At 39.6% G+C, this 21,029-nt stretch overlaps 1 long non-coding RNA gene and 1 other non-coding gene across 3 annotated transcripts in view; one reads left to right on the forward strand and one right to left on the reverse strand.

Annotated features, from left to right (window-relative positions):
- The window catches only part of LOC144577416 (uncharacterized), a 187,730-nt gene that overhangs the window by 97,023 nt on the left and 69,678 nt on the right, over nucleotides 1-21,029 (reverse strand). For both annotated transcript variants that reach the window (XR_013521238.1, XR_013521239.1), the window contains exon 2: nucleotides 2,882-2,923. This is a non-coding gene — a long non-coding RNA (uncharacterized LOC144577416). The remainder of the gene's footprint in view (nucleotides 1-2,881; nucleotides 2,924-21,029) is intronic.
- LOC118145175 (5S ribosomal RNA) lies at nucleotides 287-405 on the forward strand. The gene has a single exon (XR_004730320.1). It is a non-coding gene; the product is annotated as a 5S ribosomal RNA (ribosomal RNA).

Raw genomic sequence — 21,029 nt, forward strand, 5'->3', positions numbered from 1 at the left:
GGAATATATTTAACCAAGGAGGTGAAAGACCTCTACAAGGAAAACCACAAAACACTGCTGAAAGAAATTATAGATGACACAAACAAATGGAAACACATCCCATGTTCATGTATGGGTAGAATCAATATTGTAAAAATGATCATACTGCCAAAGCCATTCAAGGTAATTCCCATCAAAATATCACCATAATTCCTCAAAAATTAGAATAAAATCATTCTAAAATTAATATGAAATCAAAAAAGTGCCTGCATGGCCAAACCAAGACTAAGCAAAAAGAACAAATCTGGTCTATGGTCATACCACCCTGAACACGCCCGATCTCATCAGATCTCGGAAGCAAAGCAGGGTCGGGCCTGGTTAGTACTTGGATGGGAGACCACCTGGGAATACTGGGTGCTGTAGGCTTTTTTCTACTATTAAAAAAATAATAAATAAAAACAAATCTGGATGCATCACATTACCTGATTTCAAACGATACTATAAGGTAATAGTCACCAAAACAGCATGGTAGTGATATAAAAATAGGTATATTGACCAATGGAACAGAATAGAGCACGCAGAAATAAACCCAAATATTTACAGCCAACTGATCTTTGACCAAGCAATCAAAAACATAAAGTGGGGAAGGACACCCTTTTCAACAAATGGTGCTGGGATAACTGGCTAGCCACATGTAGGAGAATGAAACTGGATCCTCATCTCTCACCTTATATACAAATCAACTCAAGATGGATTAAGGACTTAAATCTGAGACTTGAAACTATAAAAATTCTAGAAGATAACTTTGGAAAAACCCTTCCAGACATGGACTTAGGGAAGGATATCATGACCAAGAACCCAAAAGCAAATGCAATAAATACAAAGATAAATTGCTGGGACTTAATTAATTTAAAGAGCTTTTTCACAGCATAAGAACAGTCAGCAGAGTAAACAGACACCCCATAGGGCGGAAAAAAAATCTTCACAATCTTACACCTGACAAAGGACTAATATCCAGAATCTACAATGAGCTCAAACAAATCAACAAGAAAAAAAAAAATCCCACCAGAAAGTGTGGTAAGAACATGAATAGACAATACTCAAAAGAAGATACACAAATGGTCAACAAACATATGAAAAAATGGTCAACATCACTAATGATCAGGGACATGCAAACCAAAACCATGATGCAATACCATCTTATTCCTACAAGAATGGCCATAATCAAAAATAGTAGATGTTGGCATGGATTTGGTGAACAGTAAACATTTGTACACTGCTGGTAAGATTACAAACTAGTACAACCACTGAAAAACAGTGGGGAGATTCCTTAAAGAACTAAAAGTAGAACTACCATTTGACCCAGAGGGAAAAAAGTCATTATACTAAAAAGATACTTGCACATCCATGTTAATAACAGCACAATTAGCAATTGCAAAAACATGGAATGAACCCAAATGCCCACCAATCAATGAGTGGATAAAGAAACTGTGGTGTATTTATACATGATGGAATACTACTCAGTCATAAAAAGGAATGAATTAATGGCATTCACAGTGACCTGGGTGAGATTGAAGACTATTATTCAAAGTAAAATAACTCAGGAATAGAAAACTAAACATTGTATGTTCTCACTCATAAGTGGGAGCTAAGCTATGAATATGCAAATGCATAAGAATAACACAATGGAGAAAGGGATCCAAGATAGCCGAGCAGGAGCAGCTCTGGATTGCAGCTCACAGCAAGAGCATGGAGGGTGAGTGGTCACTGCATTTCCAGATGGATTTTTACCACCCATAGACCAGGAGATTCCTGGGCAGAGGAGCACCAGGGGTCTCCAGCATGGCTGTTTCGGCTGACAAGGTGGGTCTCAGCACAAAAAACTCACATGGGTCCAGGCACCATTTCAGCTGATGACTGGAGTGCCTGGGAGACAGAGTTACCCATTCAACTGATAAAAAGGGGACTGAAATGGGGAGCCAGGCCAGGAGATTTCTGGGCAGAAAAGCACTACAAATCTCCAACATGGCTGTTTCAGCTGGCACAGTGGGTCTCTGCACAAAATCTCACACCAATCGGGGTGCCTTTTCAACAGGCGACTAGAATGCCTGGGAGACAGAGTCACCTGTTCAACTGAAAAAAAGGAGACTGAAACAGGGAGCCAGGACAGGAGATTCCCAGGTGAAAAAGCACCATGAGTCTCCAGCATGGCTGTTATTTCAAAGCAAATACATTGAGATACTATCTCACACCAGTTAGAATGGTGACCATTAAAAAATCCAGAGACAACAGATGCTGGAGAGGATGTGGAGAAATAGGAACACTTTTACACTGTTGGTGGGAGTGTAAATTAGTTCAACCATTGTGGAAGACAGGGTGGCAATTCCTCAAGGACCCAGAAATAGAAATTCCATTTGACCCAGCAATCCCATTACTGAATATGTATCCAAAGGATTATAAATCATTCTATTATAAGGACACATGCACATGAATGTTCATTGCAACACTGTTTACAATAGCAAAGACTTGGAACCAACCCAAATGTCCATTGATGATACACTGGACAGGGAAAATGTGGCACATATACACCATGGAATACTATGCAGCCATAAAAAACAATGAGTTTGTGTCCTTTGCAGGGACATGGATGAATCTGGAAACCATTCTCAGCCAACTGACACAAGAACAGAAAATCAAACACCGCATGTTCTCACTCATAAGTGGGTGCTGAAAAATGAGAAAACATGGACACAGGGAGGGGAGTATCACACACTGGGGTCTGTGAGGGGGACCTAGGGGAGGGACAGCATGGGGTGGGGAGTTGGGGAGGGATAACATGGGGAGAAATGCCAGATATAGGTGATAGGGAGGAAGGCAGCAAACCACATTGCCATGTATGTACCTACGCAACAATCTTGCATGTTATTCACATGTACCCCGAAACCTAAAACATAATAAAATATATATTTAAAAAAAAAAGAATAACACAATGGACTTTGGGTACTCAGGGGAAAATGGTGGGGAGAGGGTGAGGGATAAAAGACTACAAATAGGGTGCAGTGTATACTGTTCCAGGTGATGGTGCACCAAAATCTGACAAATCACTACTAAAGAACGTACTCATGTAACCAAACACTACTTGTTCCCCAATAACCTATGGAAGTAAAAAAAGAATACGAAGTTTTATTGACCATCCACGTGAGCAATGATGACTGCAGGAGCCAACTTGGAGAGAAGACGGGTGCCAAAGTCTTCAGCAGATAACGTTTCAATAGTGTCACCAAGGAGTGGCTGGATTTTTTATCTCTCATCCCATAATCTTTATTAACTCCCCAAAGCCACTCAACTGATAGTAGTAGTAGTAGTGACAAAATTATTGAGATGGGCAAGAGATCAGTTGCTGTGTGAAGGCATCTTAATTACTAGCTCAGACTGATTCCTGGGCTAGGCACTCAACCCTTTTGATAGGACTCTTCTGCATCTCAGTTTCTCCATCTCTATTGGATTCTTCCAGATCCAGTTGAATCTAAGTTCAACTATTCCTTATTATGATATTCTCCCTTAACCTTATATCCACTCTAGCAACTGCGACTCTTCACAGCTAAACTTAGTGAAAAGCTGATAGCAGTGGATCAATGGTATTAGAGTTGTCTCTGGGGTCAGGAGAAGGACTTTTGCTACAGAGTCCTATTGAAGATCCCTGTGAGCCACCTATTTGAGGTCATCCCTAACATCCTTTCATCTCCCATTCCCACACCAGGTTGTGGGAGTCTACTGAAATTATATATTTTTACTCTTTAAGTCTGGCTTATGAAGAGAGAAGAAAAGCTGGGGGAAACAAAGAGAAACGTACTTTTATTCATTAAAAAGGCAGAGGAGAAACTTCCTGAAGGTATGAACTTGGTCAGCTTTATCTATCTAGTTACAAAACAGTAGCCACAAAAGAATGCCATTTTATCCAAGTGATGTTAAATAGAAAAAGATTAAAACCCAAGCAGAACACAAATAAGGCTAGAGCTGCCTGATAGCAGATTTGAACCTTCTGCAAATGACATTAATGGCTGAGGGCCCTTTCACTCACAGCACAACCCCAAATGGAGAAAATCACCTGCCAGAAATTCAGGTGCCACTGAAAGAAACCCAAGTGCATGATCATTTTTATATTAGAAAAAGACAAATTCAGGACAGTCATGTGTTAAATACAACGCTCCAGAAGATTGCAAAGCAATAAAATAGAAAAACAGGCAACCAAAATTACAAGTCTAAAAAGGATATGGCATTCTTTGTCATAGTGAAGGAGGAAAGAAAGCAAGCAGACACCTAAAAGCTAAAAAGTTCAAAGTTGAATAATATCTGAAAGAAAAGAGGCTGATTATAGATGACGACTCCAAAGCAAGACTAGAGTCATAGGACCCCTCCTGCACTGACACAAGCACAACCTCCTTCGTGAGATGAGAGACTGCAGGAAAAACACACACAAAAAAAGACATTCAAAGTTTAATCTTCTGCCTACATATATTCAATTTCCAGAACTTTATCTCCCAGAAATTTCTGATGACATTCAGCAGAAAATTATAAAAATTTTAGAAGAGGCTGGGCACAGTGACTCACACCTGTAATTCTAACACTTTGGGAGGCCAAGATGGGCAGATCACTTGAGGTCAGGAGTTCGAGACCAGCCTGGCCAACATGACAAAACCCCATCTCTACCAAAAATACAATATTAGACAGGTGTGGTGGCACACACCTGTGATCCCAGCTACTCAAGAGGCTGAGGCATGAGAATTGCTTGAACCGCAGAAGCAAATGCAGTAAGCCAAGATCACACCACTGCAATCCAGCCTGGGTGACAGAGTGAGACTCTGTCTCAAAAACAAACAAACTTAAAAAGAGAGCCAAAGGAAAAGTGAGGATTCAGATAACACAGCAAAAAATGAAGAGAAGTTGGAGGACTAGCACTATCCAACTTCAAATCTTTCTCTAAAGCTATAGTAATCAGGAAAGTAGGGTATTGGTGAACTCATTGGCAATGACTTTCAGTATGGCAATGATTTTTAGATACAACACAAATGGCATGATCTGTGAAAAAAATTATTGATAGGCTGGACATCATTAAAACAATTTTTGCTCTGCAAAAAAAATGTTAAGAGAATGAGATAAAAGCTACAGACTGGAAGAAAATGTATGCAAAAGACACATCTGTCAAAGAACTGTTATCAAAAATATACAAAAAACTCTTCAAACTCAACAATCAAAAAAAAAATGGCAATTAAAAAATGAGTCAATGGGGCCGGGTGCGGTGGCTCATGCCTATAATCCCAGCACTTTCGGAGGCCGAGGTGGGTGGATCATGAGGTCAAGAGATTGAGACCATCCTGGTCAACATGGTGAAACCTCATCTCTACTAAAAATACAAAAAAAAAAAAAAATTGGCTGGGCATGGTGGTGCGTGCCTGTAATCCCAGCTACTCAGGAGGCTGAGGCAGGAGAATTGCCTGAACCCAGGAGGCGGAGGTTGCGGTTAGCCGAGATCGCGCCATTGCACTCCAGCCTGGGAAACAAGAGCAAAACTCCGTCTCAAAAAAAAAAAAAAAGAAAATAAGTCAATGACTTTAACAGATACCTTACCAAAGAAGATAGATACACAGATGGCAAATAATCACATGAAAAGATGTTCCACATCATATGTCATCAAGGAAATGCAAATCAAAACAATGAGATACCACTACGTACTGGAACGACCAAATCCAGAACATTGAAAACATCAAATGCTGGGAGGATGTGGATCGATAGAAACTCTCATTCATTGTTGGTGAGAATATGCAAAATGGCACAGCCTCTTTGCAAGACAATATTGAGGTATCTCACAAAACTAAACATACTCTAACCATATGATCCTGCCATCATGCTCCTTAGTACTTACTCAAAGGAGGTGAAAATGTCCACACAAAAACCTGCATATGTATGTTTACAACAGCTTTATTCATAATTGCCAAAACTTGGAAGCAACGAAGATGTTCTTCTGAAAGTGAATGGATAAATATGCTGTGGAATATTAGACAATGGAATGTTATTCAGCACTAAAAATAAATGAGCTATCGAGCCTTGAAAAGACATAGAGGAGACATAAATGCATGTTACTAAGTGAAACAAGCCAATCTAAAAGGCTACATACTGTTTGATTTCAACTATATAATATTCTGTAATAGATAAAACTATGGAAGCAGTAAAAAGATCAATGGTTCCCAGGGGCTAGTGGGGAGGGATAGGTGAATAGGAGAAGCGCAGAGTATGTTTAGGGCAATTAAACTACACCATGGTAGTATAACAGTGGATAAGTGTCATTACATAACTGTCCAAACCTGTGTATACAACACCAAAATTGAGCCCTCATATAAACTATGGACTTCGAATGACTATGACATGTTAATATAGGTTCATCGATTGTAACCAATGTACCGCTCTGGAACAGGATGTTGATAATGAGGAAAGTTATGCATGTGTGAGGCAGGGGGTGTTAGGAAATCTCTGTACCTTCATCTTAATTTTGCTTTGAATGTTAAAGTGTTCTAAAATATAAAGCCTAAAAATTTGATGAGCATGCATATTAAATTTTTAATGTTTGTTTCATTTGTTTATTTATAGACAATATCCATCTCCTGTCAATGACCAAAATTTTATCCTTTGGCTTCCAGTGATATATAAAAAGAAGTCTGTAATTTGATTTTGGGGAATCAATAAAATCAGCATATGCTGTAATAAATTATTAAACACCATCCACCCTTGCTGACTATACTTTTTTGTAGATGACAATATGACCTTTCCTTCTATCTCTGTAATAAAACCATTGGTAAATCCAATAGGTATTTTTAGTCCTTGCTATTTTAAGTTCTCTACAGCACTTAGTCCTTTTGGCCACTCCTCCTTATGATACTCTCTCCTATCCACTGTCTTTCCAGTTGCCACTCCATTTTAGTTTTCCATATACAAGTACTGTAATCCCTTCTTCTAAAAGTGTTTTTTGTCCTTATTTTCCCCCCTTAGTTCAACCTTCAAAAAATTTTAGGGTTCCATGCTTAATTCAACTCAATAAGCATTTTTGAGCACCAAATAATGTGCAAAGCATGATGGTCAGTACTGTAGATACACAGATGGCTAAGTCATGCAAATCATGGGAGAAACATACAAATAAACATGTATAATCTAACTTCTAAGTGCTACAATAAAAATATGACTCACCCACAGGGCCACAGAGGGTAAAGCAGTGAACTCTGCCCCTTCTCTCTCTACCCACTATTCCTAGTGTTTTAACTGGGCTTTTTCAATTATAAGAGAGTTCACAGAGATGATTCAAATAAGGAAGAGTTTGTTGTCATGACACACATGGGCAATAAAGAACAAAGGTGTCTCAGGAATGAAAGAACAGGGGTGTGCTCGGCCTTCCTGTGCCGCATGACTTATGCCGCATTGTGCTTTCTGCTTTCTCACGTCAGTTTGCACAAGTCCATAATGATCTTTCTCTATCTTGCAGCATCTTGTCAGTTTCAGCAGCATCTACCAATTGCCACATTTACTCAATGTTTATCAATGTAAACTCCTGATGGAAAAAAAAAATCGTGATTGGTCCAGATAATCTTTTTGCACTAGGCTTTGTTAGAAATCACCAGTTAACCTAAGGATTTAGAGCTAAAAATAAAATCCTAAGCCCCTCAATGCACTGAATAGATCCCCTGTTGGGCAAGGGAACCCCAGAGAAACCTTTAAAGCTGAGTTCCTGGCCATGATGAGACAGGAGGTCAGACAAGCCTCATCATACCCTCTCCCTTTTGCAGTTTAGGCAAAACAACTTGCCAGTATTAATGTTAAAATAGACTGACAGAATGGACTCTTTATGGCAATAAGATACCAAATTATAAATAGGACCTAAGGCCACACCAGGGAAGAGTGGAGTCATGCACTCCTACACTTAAAGAGTGAACAGGACAGACGCAGTGGCTCACACCTATAATCCCAACACTTTGGGAGGCCGAGGCAGGTGGATCACAAGGTCAGGAGATCGAGACCATCCTGGCTAACATGGTGAAACCCCTGTCTCTACTAAAAATACAAAAAAATTAGCCAGACATGATGGCACAGGACTGTAATCCCAGCTTCTCGAAGGGCTGAGGCAGGAGAATCGCTTAAACCCAGGAGAAGGGAGTTGCAGTGAGCTGAGATTGTGCCACTGCACTCCATCCTGGCGACAGAGGGAGACTCCATCTCAAAAAAAAAAAATGAACTATGTTCTAACTGCCACAAGATTTTTCCCTACTCTGAAACTAAACAAGCGCTGACCTCAAGATACACAATATTGAAATAACTGCAGCCCACCCTGCATCAGATGCTGACTGACTCCCTGTTTCATAAGCCACAGCTACAGCTTTGATTGAACAAGAGACTGATTTCTGTAACTTTCTCCTGATTAGAGATCACCAACCATGGACTGGCTCTGGCAGATTTTACAGAGGCTGTGTACTTGTGTGCCTTCCTGTCTCTGCTTTACCTTTTCACATATCTGGCCTAATTGTTATGCATTTAAATGTTAAGCCTTCACCTCAGGGTGAACACGGGTTGTATGTAACATACACGTTTATTCAACCTGAATGTGCATGATGACCCTCATGGATATTCATGGCTTGGCCAATTGGTTCAGCATAAATTCCCGTCTCATCTTTCCCTCCCTTGAAGTGCCTGTTTTTCTGGGCTTTGGCCAGAGGCTAGGCTTCCATGCTTTTCAGAATGGCCACCTTGTGGGTGGTAACCCTTTATAAAAAATAAAGTTTTTTTCTAAATTTATAAATTAAGTAATTACTTTTCTGTTAACACAATGGAATCCACTTCCAATCCAACCCTCTGTAGTTAGAAGTGGAGATGAACATGTGATAAAGCCCTTTTCAATGCTGTTCTGCTTCAGAGGCTTAGAAAGAACTCTATTCTCATTAGCATGACCTACCAGGCCCCAAATGATCTGGCCCTGGCCCACCTCTCAAGCTTCATTTCATGAATGAAGTTCCTAGACCATGTCAGGTTTTTTTCTGCTTAAGGCCTACTGTGTATATTGTTCCTGCCACCTGTATGTATCATAAACTAGAATGTGAGCTCCAGGAGGCAGGGACCTTGTCTGTCTAGTCACCATACAATCACTCATGCCTGGCACAATAGGGACTCAAAAAGTATTTGTCAAGTGAATGTTGAAATAATGGTAGAACAATGTTGTCTAAGGCTCACCTCTACAGCAGAGGCTGTGGTTAGGAAGACGTAATTACTGATGCCTACCTCACTGGCTGAGCAGACTTCCTCCCATGTTTTCCACTGCTAATGTCTTCCACACCTATATATTGTCAACCAAAGTTATATTCTCAATTTTAGACCTGCATTTCCAACTTCCTCTGACCTTCAACTAGATATTCCATAGTGATGTCAGGCCTCTTTGTCCCTCAAGCCTGTACCTCTTCCCATGATTTTTCCTTTTTATGGCTTCTCCATTTAGCCACTCACCAAAATCAGAAACCTGATGATCTTTCCTACCTGACGCTCACGCACTACTTAAACTAATTCTCTTATAAAACTCTTATTTTTGCTCCTGACCTAGCTTTCAAACCTGTCCTCCCCTCCCTGATCTCATCTTCATTGCCTTAGTTAAGGCTTCACTGTCTCTCAGCCAAAGGACTGGAATTCTCTCCCTGCTATTCCACAGATGATTCCCCCTTTTCGCCTACTCTTGGTCACAACGTAGCCATCACAACAACCTTTTAAAAACACAAATCTGATCCTGTCACACCCCACCTTAGAAACCCGTGTTGATGTCATGGTCAAAATAGTTTATAAGGTTTTTCATAACTGGTCCCGGCCTCCCTTTCTGGCCCCATTTCCCCGCTTTTTGCTCAGTCCCTTGCATACTGTTCCCTAGTAATATTGAATGCCTTTCTTTTTTAAAACTCCTGTGCATCCTGTTTCTTCTACTTGGAATGCCTTTCCCACCCAACTCCCCTTAACCTAAACTCCCAGGAGAACAAGTCAATCTTCAAACACTTACATAGACAAACTGTAGGCAAAACTGATGAAGGAAGTTGAAGAGACATAACAAATAAATAAGGTTCTTGCTATGCCTAAAATCCCTAAGAAAAAGTAAAAGAATTTTGAGGAAGTAAATTCCAAGTGCCTGGGCATTTTACCCAGAGGATGCACCAAAAGCAAAGGGGAAGGTTATCTATGAAACACTAAGCACTGTCACAAAGAATTGAAATCAGCATAAATTCCTGAAATGAATAAAGAGATCATCTACTTTTTAAAGAGGGTTATGCTATTAACAGAGAAGACTAGATCATTTTAGGTCTTATTAAAAGAAGTAAATGCGGGGTCTACTAGTGACTCATATTAAATAGGGAAAACAAGAAAACCAACATAGATGTCCCCTGTTATGTGAAGCTTTTCTTTACTCTTTACTACAATATAGAATTAATGCTCCTTATGAGCTACTTCTGGATCTTATAAGTATTTTTATTATTGCACATATCTCTATTGTGATTATGTACTCGTATATCTGTTCCCTTTACCAGATTATAAACTATTCAAGGGCAGAGACACTGCACGATTTGAACTCTCCCTTCTGTTCAGTCTGGAGCCTCTGGCTGCCTGATGAACTAAGTATACTAAACTTAACTAAAGAAGGACTCTCAAGGTGGTCCAAGATGGCCAAATAGGAACAGCTCTGGAGTGCAGTACCCAGTGAGAACAACTCAGAGGGTGAGTGATCAACACATTTCCAAATGAGTTTTTACTGCCAGAGAACAGGAGATTCCTGGGCTGAAAAGTGCCATGAGTTTCCAGCACAGCTGTATCAGCCAGTGCAGTGGGTTTCCACACAAAAACTCACACAAATCTGGGCAGCCGTTTCAACTGGCACCTGGAATGCCTAGGAGACAGGGCCGCCCATTCAAATGAAAAAAAGGGGGCTGAAACAGGGAGCCAGGTTATCTGGCTTGGCAGGTCCCACCCCCACAAACACCAGCAATCTGAAGCACTCTGGATTGAGAGTTTCACAACAAGCACATCTGGACCCAGGATGGTCCAGCTCTGTGGGGGAAGGGTGTCTGCCATTACCAAGGCAGTCCACCACTACCGAGGCAGTCTGCCATTACTAAGGCAGTCCACTTTTACTGAGGCAGCATGCCATTACTGAGGCAGTTCTAACTATACCTCTGTAAATAAAACCACAAGGAAGTTCACACAGCAGCTGGGCAGAGCTCATGGCAGCTCAGCAATGCCTCTGCTGGCAGACTGTGAAGAGGCTACCTCATGGCTGTGCAGGCCATCTCTGAAAAAAGGCAGCAGCACGTCAGAAACTTATAAATAAAGCCTTCCCGGGACAGAGCACCTGGGAAAAAAGGCAGTTATGAGTTCCACTGCAGCAGACTTAAATGTACCTGCCCAGCAGCTCTGAAGGGAACAACAGAGCTCACAGCTCAGCACTTGAGCTCCTATAAGGGACAGACTGTCTCCTCAAGCAGCTCCCTGACCCCTGTATATCCAGAGATACCTCATAGAGGAGAGCTCAGGCTGACATCTGGAGGGTATCCTTCTGGGACAAATATAACAAAAAAGGAAACTAGCAGAAACCCTTACTGTTCTGCAGCCACCACAGGTGATCACCAGGCAAGCAGGGTCTGGAGTGAAACTCCAGCAGTCCTACAGCAGAGGGGCCTGACTGTTAGAAGGAAAACTAAAAAACAGAAAGAAATAATTTCAACATCAACAAAAAGGACATCCACTCAGAGACCCCATCTGAAAGTCATCAACTACAAAGACCACAGGTAGATAAATCCACAAAGAAGAAACCAGTGCAAAAAGGATGAAAACACCCAAGCTAGTATGCCTCTCCTACTTGACAGGATCACAACTCCTCACCAGCAAGGGAACAAGGCTGGATGGAGAATGAATCTGATGAATTGACAGAAACAGGCTTCAGAAGGTGGGTAATAACAAACTTCTCTGAGCTAAAAGAACATGTTATAACCCAATGCAAAGAAACTAAGAACCTTGAAAAAAGGTTTGATGAAATGCTAATGAGAATAAAGACCTTAGAGAAGAATATAAATGAATTAATGAAGCTGAAAAACACAATATGAGAACTTCGTGAAGCATACACAAGTTTCAATAGCTGAATTGATCAAGCAGAATAAAGGATATCAGAGGTCAAAGATCAACTCAATGAAATAAAATGAGAAGGCAAGACTAGAGAAAAAAAAGTAAAAAGAAATAAAGCCTCCAAGAAATATGGGATTATGTGAAAAGACCTAATCTATGTTTGATAGGTGACAGAGAGAATGAATCCAAGCTGGAAAATAATCTTCAGCATATTATCCAGCAGAACTTCCCCAACCTAGCAAGGCAGGCCAATGTCCAAGACCAGGAAATACAGAGAACACCACAAAGATATTCCTCAAGAAGAGCAACCCCAAGGCACATAATCATCAGATTTACCAGGTTTGAAATGAAGGAGAAAATGCTAAGGGCAGCCAGAGAGAAAGGTCGGATTACCCACAAAGGGAAGCCCATCAGACTCACAGCAGATCTCTCAGCAGAAACCCTACAAGCCAGAAGAGAGTGGGGACCAATATTCAACATCCTTAAAGAAAAGAACTTTCAACCTAGAATTTCATATCCAGCCAAACTAAGCTTCATAAGTAAAGAAGAAGTAAAATCCTTCATGAACAAGCAATTGCTGAGAGATTTCATCACCACCAGGCCTACCTTACAAGAGCTTCTGAAAGAAGCACTAAACATAGAAAGGAACAACCAGTATCAGCCACTCCAAAAAAGGAAAGAACATTGACACAATGAAGAAACTGTGTCAAGTAATGGGCAAAACAACCAGGTAGCATCAAAATGACAGGATCAAATTCACACATAGCAATATTAACCTTAAATGTAAATGGGCTAAATGCCCCAATCAAAAGACACAGGCTGACAAATTGGATAAAAAGTCAAAATCCATTGGTGTGCTGTATCCAGGAAACCTATCTCACATGCAAATGACACACATAGACTCAAAATAAAGGGATGGAAAATTTACCCTTTTGGAGAGCAAAAAAAAAAAAAAAGCAGGAGTTCCAGTCCTAGTCTATGATAAAATAGACTTCAAACCAACAAAGATCAAAAGAGACAAAGAAGGGCATTACATAATGGTAAAAGAATCAATGCAACAAGAAGAGCTAATAATCCTAAATATATACACACCCAATACAGGAGCACCCAAACATATAAAGCAAATTCTTAATGACCTACAAAGAGACTTAGACTCCCACACAATGATAGTGGGAGACTTTAACACTCCACTGTCAATATTAGACAGATCAACGAGACAGAAAAATAACAAGGATATCCGGGACTTGAACTTGGATCTGGACCAAGCAAACCTAGTAGACATCTACAGAACGCTCCACCTCAAATCCACAGAATATACATTCTTCTCAGCACCACATTGCACCTACTCTAAAATTGACCACCTAATTGGAAGTAAATCACTCCTCAGCAAATGCAAAAGAACGGAAATCATAACAGTCTCTCAGACCACATTACAATCAAATTAGAACTCTGGATTAAGAAACTAACTGAGAACCACACAACTTCATGGAAACTGAACAACTGGCTCATGAATGTTGACTGGATTAACAATGAAATGAAGGCAGAAATAAAGATGTTCTTCGAAACCAATAAGAACAAGACACAACATACCAGAATCTCTGGGATGCACTTAGAACAGTATCTAGAGGAAAATTTATAGCAATAAATGCCCACATGAGAAGGAAGGAAAGATCTAAAATCAATACCTTATCATCAAAATTGATAGAGCTTGAGGAGCAAGATCAAAAAACCTCAAAAGCTAGCAGAAGACAAAAAATAACTAAGATCAGAGCAGAACTGAAGGAGATAGAGACATAAAAAAACCCTTCACAAAATCAATAAATCCAGAAGCTGTTTTTTTTTTTAAATATCAACAAAATAAACAGACCGCTAGTCAGATTAATAAAAAAGAAAAGAGAGAAGAATAAAATAGATGCAATAAAAAAGATAAAGGATACATCCCCACTAATTCCACAGAAATACAAACTACCATCAGAGATTACTACAAACAACTCTATGCACACAAATCAGTAAACCTGGAAGAAATGGATAAATTCCTGGACACTTGTATTCTCCCAAGACTAAACTTGGAAGAAGTTGAATCCCTGAATAGACTAATAATAAGGGCTGAAATTGAGGCAGCAATTAATAGCCTACCAACTAAAAAAAGCCCAGGTGCCAAAAGGTTTACAGCAGAATTCTACCAGATGTACAAAGAGGAGATGATACTGTTCCTTCTAAAATTATTCCAAACAATACAAAAAGTGGAAATCCTCCCCAACTCATTTTATGAGACCAACATCATCCTAATACCTAAACTGGGCAGAGATGAAACTAAAAAAGAAAACTTCAGGCAAACATCCATGATGAACATTGACGCAAAAATCATCAATAAAATGATGGTAAATAGAATGCAACAGCAAATCAAAAAGCTTATTCATTATGTTCAAGTAGGCTTTATCCCAGGGATGCAAGCCTGGTTCAACATATGCAAGTCTATCAATGTAATCCATCACATAAACAGAACCAAAGACAAAAACCACATGATTATCTCAATAGATGCAGAGAAGCCCTTAGGTAAAATTCAACTGCACTTAATAAACTAGGTATTGATGGTACATAGCACAAAATAATAAGAGCTATTTATGACAAACCCATAGCCAATATCATACTGAATGGGCAAAAATTGGAAGAATTCCCTTTGAAATCTGGCACAAGACAAGGATGCCCTCTCTTACCTCTCCTATTCAATATAGTATTGGAAGTTCTAGCCAGAGCAATCAAGCAAGAAAAAGAAATAAAGGGTACTCAATTCAGAAGAGAGGAAGCCAAATTGTCTCTATTTGTAGATGATATGACTGTATATTTAGAAGACCCCATTGTCTCAGCCCCAAATCTCCTGAAACTGATAAGAACTTCAGCAAAGTCTCAGGATACAAAATCAGTGTTCAGAAATCACAAGCATTTCTATACACTAATAACAGACAAACAGAGAGCCAAATCAAAAGTGAACTCCCATTCACAATTGCTACAAAGAGAATAAAACACCTAGGGATACAACTAACAAAGAATGTAAAGGACCTTTTTAAGGAGAACTACAAACCACTGCTCCATGAAATAAGAGAGGACACAATAAGAGATGGGAAAACATCTCATGCTCATGGTTGGGAAAAATCAACATCATGAAAATGGCCATACTGCCCAAAGTAATTTATAGATTCAACACTATCCCATCAAGCTACCAGTGACCTTCACAGAACTGGAATAAACCACTTCAAACTTCTTATGAAACCATAAGTGAGCCTGCATAGCCAAGACAATCCTAAGCAAAAAGAACAAAGCTGAAGGCATCATGCTACCTGACTTCAAACTATACTACAAGGCTACAGTAATCAAAACAGCATGGCACTGGTACCAAAACCAATAGAACAGAATAGAGGCCTCAGAAGCAACACCATACATCTGCAATCATCTGATCTTGGACAAACCTGAGAAAAACAAGCAATGGGGAAAGGATTTCCTGTTTAATAAATGGTGTTGAGAAAACTGGCTAGCCAAGTGCAGAAGGCAGAAACTGGACCCCTTCCTGACACCTTACTCTAATATTAACTCCAGATGGATTTGATATCTAAACATAAGACCTAACACCATAAAAACCCTAGAAGAAAATCTAGGCAAAACCATTCAGGACATAGGCATAGGCAAAGACTTCATGGCTAAAACATCAAAAGCAATGACAACAAAAGCCAAAATAGACAAATGGGATTTAATTAAACTCCACAGCTTCTGTGCAGCAAAGGAAACAATCATTAGAGTGAACCGGCAACCAACAGAATGGGAAAAAATTTTTGCAATCTACCCTTCTGACCTACTATCCAGAATCTACAAAGAACTAAAACAGATTTACAAGAAAAAACACAAGCAAACCCATTCAAAAGTGTCAAAGGATATGAACAGACACTTTACAAAAGGAGACATCGATGAGTCCAACAAACATATGAAAAAAATTCTCATCATCACTGGTCATTAGAGAAATGCAAATCAAAACCACATTGAGATACCATCTCACACCAGTTAGAATAGCAATCATTAAAAAATCTGGAGACAACAGACTCTGGAGAGGATGTGGAGAAATAGGAACACTTTTACACAGTTGGTGGGAACGTAAATTAGTTCAACCATTGTGGAGGACAGTGTGGCAATTCCTAAAAGACTTAGAAATAGAAATACCATTTGATCCAGCAATCCCATTACTGGGTATATATCCAAAGGATTATAAATCATTCTATTATAAAGACACATGCACATGTATGTTTACTGTGGCACTGTTGATAATAGCAAAGACTTGGAACCAACCCAAATGCCCATTGATGATGACTGTACAAGGAAAATGTGGCATATAAACACCATGGAATACTATGAAGCCATAAAAAAACAATGAGTTCGTGTCCTTCATAGGGACATGTATGAATCTGGAAATCATCATTCTCAGCAAACTGACAGAAGAACAGAAAAACAAACACCATATGTTATCACTCATGGGGGGTGTTGAACAATTAGAACATGTGGACACAGGGAGGGGAGCATCACACACTGTGGTCAGTAGTGGGGGGTAAGGGGAGGGACAATGGGAGTGGGGAGGGTGGAGAGGGATAATGAGGGGAGAAATACCAGATATAGGTGATGGGGGAATGAAGGCAGTAAACCACCTTGCCATGTATGTACCTGTGCAACAATCCTGTATGATCTGCACATGTACCCCAGAACCTAAAGTACAATTTTAAAAAAAGACTTAAACATAAGACCTAATACCCTAAAAACCCTAGAAGAAAACCTAGGCAATACCATTCAGGACATAGGCATAGGCAATGACTTCATGACTAAAACACCAAAAGCATTGACAACAAAAGCCGAAATAGACAAATGGGATCTAATTAAACTCCAGAGCTTCCATACAGCAAAAAAAAAAAAAAATCATTAGAGTGAACTTGCAACCAACAGAATGGGAAAAAATTTTTGCAATCTACCCTTCTGACAAAGGGCTACTAGCCAGAATCTACAAAGAACTAAAACAGATTTACAAGAAAAACAAACAAACTCATTCAAAAGTGGGTGAAGGACATGCACAGTTTTCAAAAGAAGACATCGATGAGGCCAAAAAACATATGAAAAAAATGTTAATCATCACTGGTCATTAAAGAAATGCAAATCAAAACCACATTGAGATACCATCTCATGCCAGCTAGAATGGTGATCATTAAAAAATCTGGAGACAACAGATGCTCAAGAGGATGTGGAGAAATAGGAACATTTTACACTGTTGGTGGGAGTGTAAATTAGTTCAACTATTGTGGAAGACAGTGTGGTGATTTCTCATGGGCCTAAAAATAGAAATTCCATTTGACCCAGCAATCCCATTACTGGGTATATATCCAAAGGATTATAAATCGTTCTATTATAAAGACACATGCACATGTATGTTCATTGCAGCACTGTTTACAGTAGCGAAGACCTGGAACCAACCCAAATGCCCATCAATGATAGACTGTACAAGGAAAATGAGGCACATATATACCATGGAATACTATGCAGCCATAAAAAACGATGAGTTTGTGTCCTTTGTAGGGACATGGATGAATCTGGAAACCATCATTCTCAGCAAACTGACCCAAAAATAGAAAATCAAACACCGCATGTTCTCACTCATAAGCGAGTGTTGAACAATGAGAATACATGGACACAGGGAGGGGAGTATCACATACTGGGGTTTGTTGCAGGGGAATAGGGGAGGGACACCTGGGGGTAGGGAGGTCATGGGAGGGATAACATGGGGAGAAATGCCAGATATAGGTGACAGAAGGATGGAGGCAGCAAACTACATTGCCTTGTATTTACCTATGCAACAATCCTGAACATTCTACACATGTACCCCAGAACCTAAAGTGCAATCAAATACATATATATATACACACACACGTGTGTGTATATATATACATGTGTATATACATGTGTGTGTATATATATACACATATGTGTATATATAGATATGTGTGTGTGTCTGTGTGTGTGTGTGTGTGTGTATATATATATATATGAAGGACTTTCCTTGTCCTTCCGGAGAATGTTACTGGCACAGGAATACTCTTAGCTTAAGTAAAGAATATGCATTTATTTTATTGACTGGAACTCTGAGACATGGAGGAGCGATGTCCCAAACAAAGCCAAGTTCCCTGACAAGTCTTTAAATCAAGCGTTCTCTAATTTCAAAAATCTATCCCAACCTCTTGCTCCCGTGGTCTGCAAACCTTGGTGAGTGCTTAATGATCTCCAGCTGTTTTCACTTCCAAGATTTTTAACTGTTTTCTTTTGTAGACCAAAATCCACTGAACAGCTTATAAGGAAATGATATTTTGAGTGAAATTATTTCTTATATTTCCCTCCTAATGGTAGGTGGCCCTCACCACCATCCACCCCAAACATAACCTGTCCTCTCTCCCACAGTCCATCCACTAAGTACCTGTGAATTCTATCACTGTAGATTCCAATGGAATGCAGAATTGCTTTCTTCTGTACTAGCTCAGCACATCCATTCATGCCAAAGCTTGTTGGCAATGTTGGTTACTCTGCTTGTCATCATAAAACTTTGGTGGTGGGCAATTCAAGAACTTGGACAATTCATGAACTTGAATTTTCTATGAAAATACCACCAAAGAAGCACAGTCCCTCAATTGTTTCATGAAAAAGCTAGCAAAAGAATTAGCCAAGCATGGCTTTGCTCAAGTCCCAATAGCTCGATAGAAAACATTCTTTTTCCATGATGGAATGTCTACCTATCCTGATAAACTCACATTCTCTCTGCATATTCTTTGCCTTGGATGTTTAGCCAAGTGTCAATGCCTGAAGAAAAGAGCCGAAAGCTAGGCGCATGAGACCAGGGGTTAGACTCAGCTTGGAACTTGCTCTGTAATCTGAGTCAAGTCACCTTCTTCAGTTGTCGTCGTAGATTTCAATAGGCAAGTACTTAGGCTAAAAAGAAAAGTATCAACCCTGTACTAAAAGTACTTTTACATAGTGTCAAGGATTATGAGTGGGTCTGAGATTTTACTCAACTTGAAACCTAACAAGCTGGTCAGCCACAATGTCATGGATGCTTACAAGAAACATGAGATTCCTGGATCAGAGGCAAACAGAGCAAGCAGCATGAGAGTCGGTATATTTGAATCAGTACCTCTTGCTCCTGAGCTGTACAGGAGTGATGCACATACACCCAGAAGGGAGCCTGAATTCGGTTGCATTTTAGGATGTGAATTCTGAGTTTAAGGAACCTGAATCTTTTACAATGGGGCAATAAGCATGTCTGCTTTAGGGAAAGACACTCCCTGTGCCAAGGCCATTTGCTATACAAACATCCTTGAAGAGACAGTCTAGAACAAATGATAACCGATACCTTGCTCACAAAACATGCTGCAATGTGAGAAATTCTTTAAGAATTATCTCCAACAGCTGGCAACCTGTATATATATAAAAGAAGCAAAATATATACCACTTTACTAGGAAAACTACTTCCAGAAGATATGCTTTATTATGGTCTTTCTTTAGAATTCAAATCTAATCAAATGATAAACATGCTTTCCCAGTAAACATTTCCCTTTATAAATGGAGCTTTATTCTCTCAAATGCCAAGCAATTGTTTTTATCTATTTAATGGGATATCATGCTTATTAGAACCTGTCATTATTTGAGACTCCAATACGGACCAGATACTGTGCTAGTTTTGTGAATGACCTGTAGTATTACATTTTATCTTCAAAAATTACTGCAAATTAGACATCGTTTTGCAGGTGTTGTAAACTGAAGCTAAATAAATCATCAACATCTTGGTACATTTGCTTCCTAAAGCCATGATTTTTCTAGTAACCTGTGTGGTTGGCATAGTAGCCAACAAATAACACATGGAAATTGAAGTGGCCTCAAACCTAAGTCATAATCATTGACAGCTAAGGTTTACTGAGTGCTGCCTGAACTTCAGTCATTCTCATTTTCTAAGTCAGTGCATCAATCTCATGTATATGAGAGATGTCTGAGGAGTATGTGAAGATATGGATTCTTAAGCTTCGGCCCAGGAGAGTCTAGATCAATTGATCTTTGTTGAGGCCCAATAATTTGTATTTTTAAAAAACTCTTGAAAATATTTTAAATGCTGGTGATCCTTGAAACTCATCTGAGGAACACTAGGAAAGACTAAGAGCTATAAAAATAATGATATAAGAGCAGTGACGAGGTGGCCACTCTAGAGCAGATTATAGTTTTACAAAATGTAGGAGGGATGCTGGTTAATTTGAAGAGCTGCTATACAAGCTAATCAGAAAGAGAAACTTCAACAACAACAGAAATGGAAGCACACATTATTATCAATGAAATGTGGGACTAGATTATGAAAAATAAAAGGGAAGATAATATCCAAAATATATAGATACAGAAGTGACCTGGCTTGTCATTTTATTATTTAAATTAAGAATTCCAGATACCAATCTTTTCACCAAGATTTTTTAATTATTATTATACTTTAAGTTCTGGGGTACATGTGCAGATTGTGCAGGTTTGTTACGTAGGTATACATGTGCCATGGTGGTTTGCTGCATCCATCCCCTTGTCATCTACATTAGGTATTTCTCCTAATGTTATCCCTCCCCAATACTCCCACCCCCTGTTATCCCTTCCCTAGCCCCCCCACCCCCTCACAGGCCCTGCTGTGTGATGTTCCCCTCTCTGTGTCCATGTGTTCTCATTGTTCAATGCCCATTTATGAATAAGAACATAGAGTGGAGATCGATCCAAGATGGCCGACCACTAACAGCTCAGGATTGTAGCTCCAGTGAAAGTCC

The sequence above is a fragment of the Callithrix jacchus genome, chromosome 8 (assembly GCF_049354715.1).
Source record: "Callithrix jacchus isolate 240 chromosome 8, calJac240_pri, whole genome shotgun sequence".
Classification (NCBI taxonomy): Eukaryota; Metazoa; Chordata; class Mammalia; order Primates; family Cebidae; genus Callithrix; species Callithrix jacchus.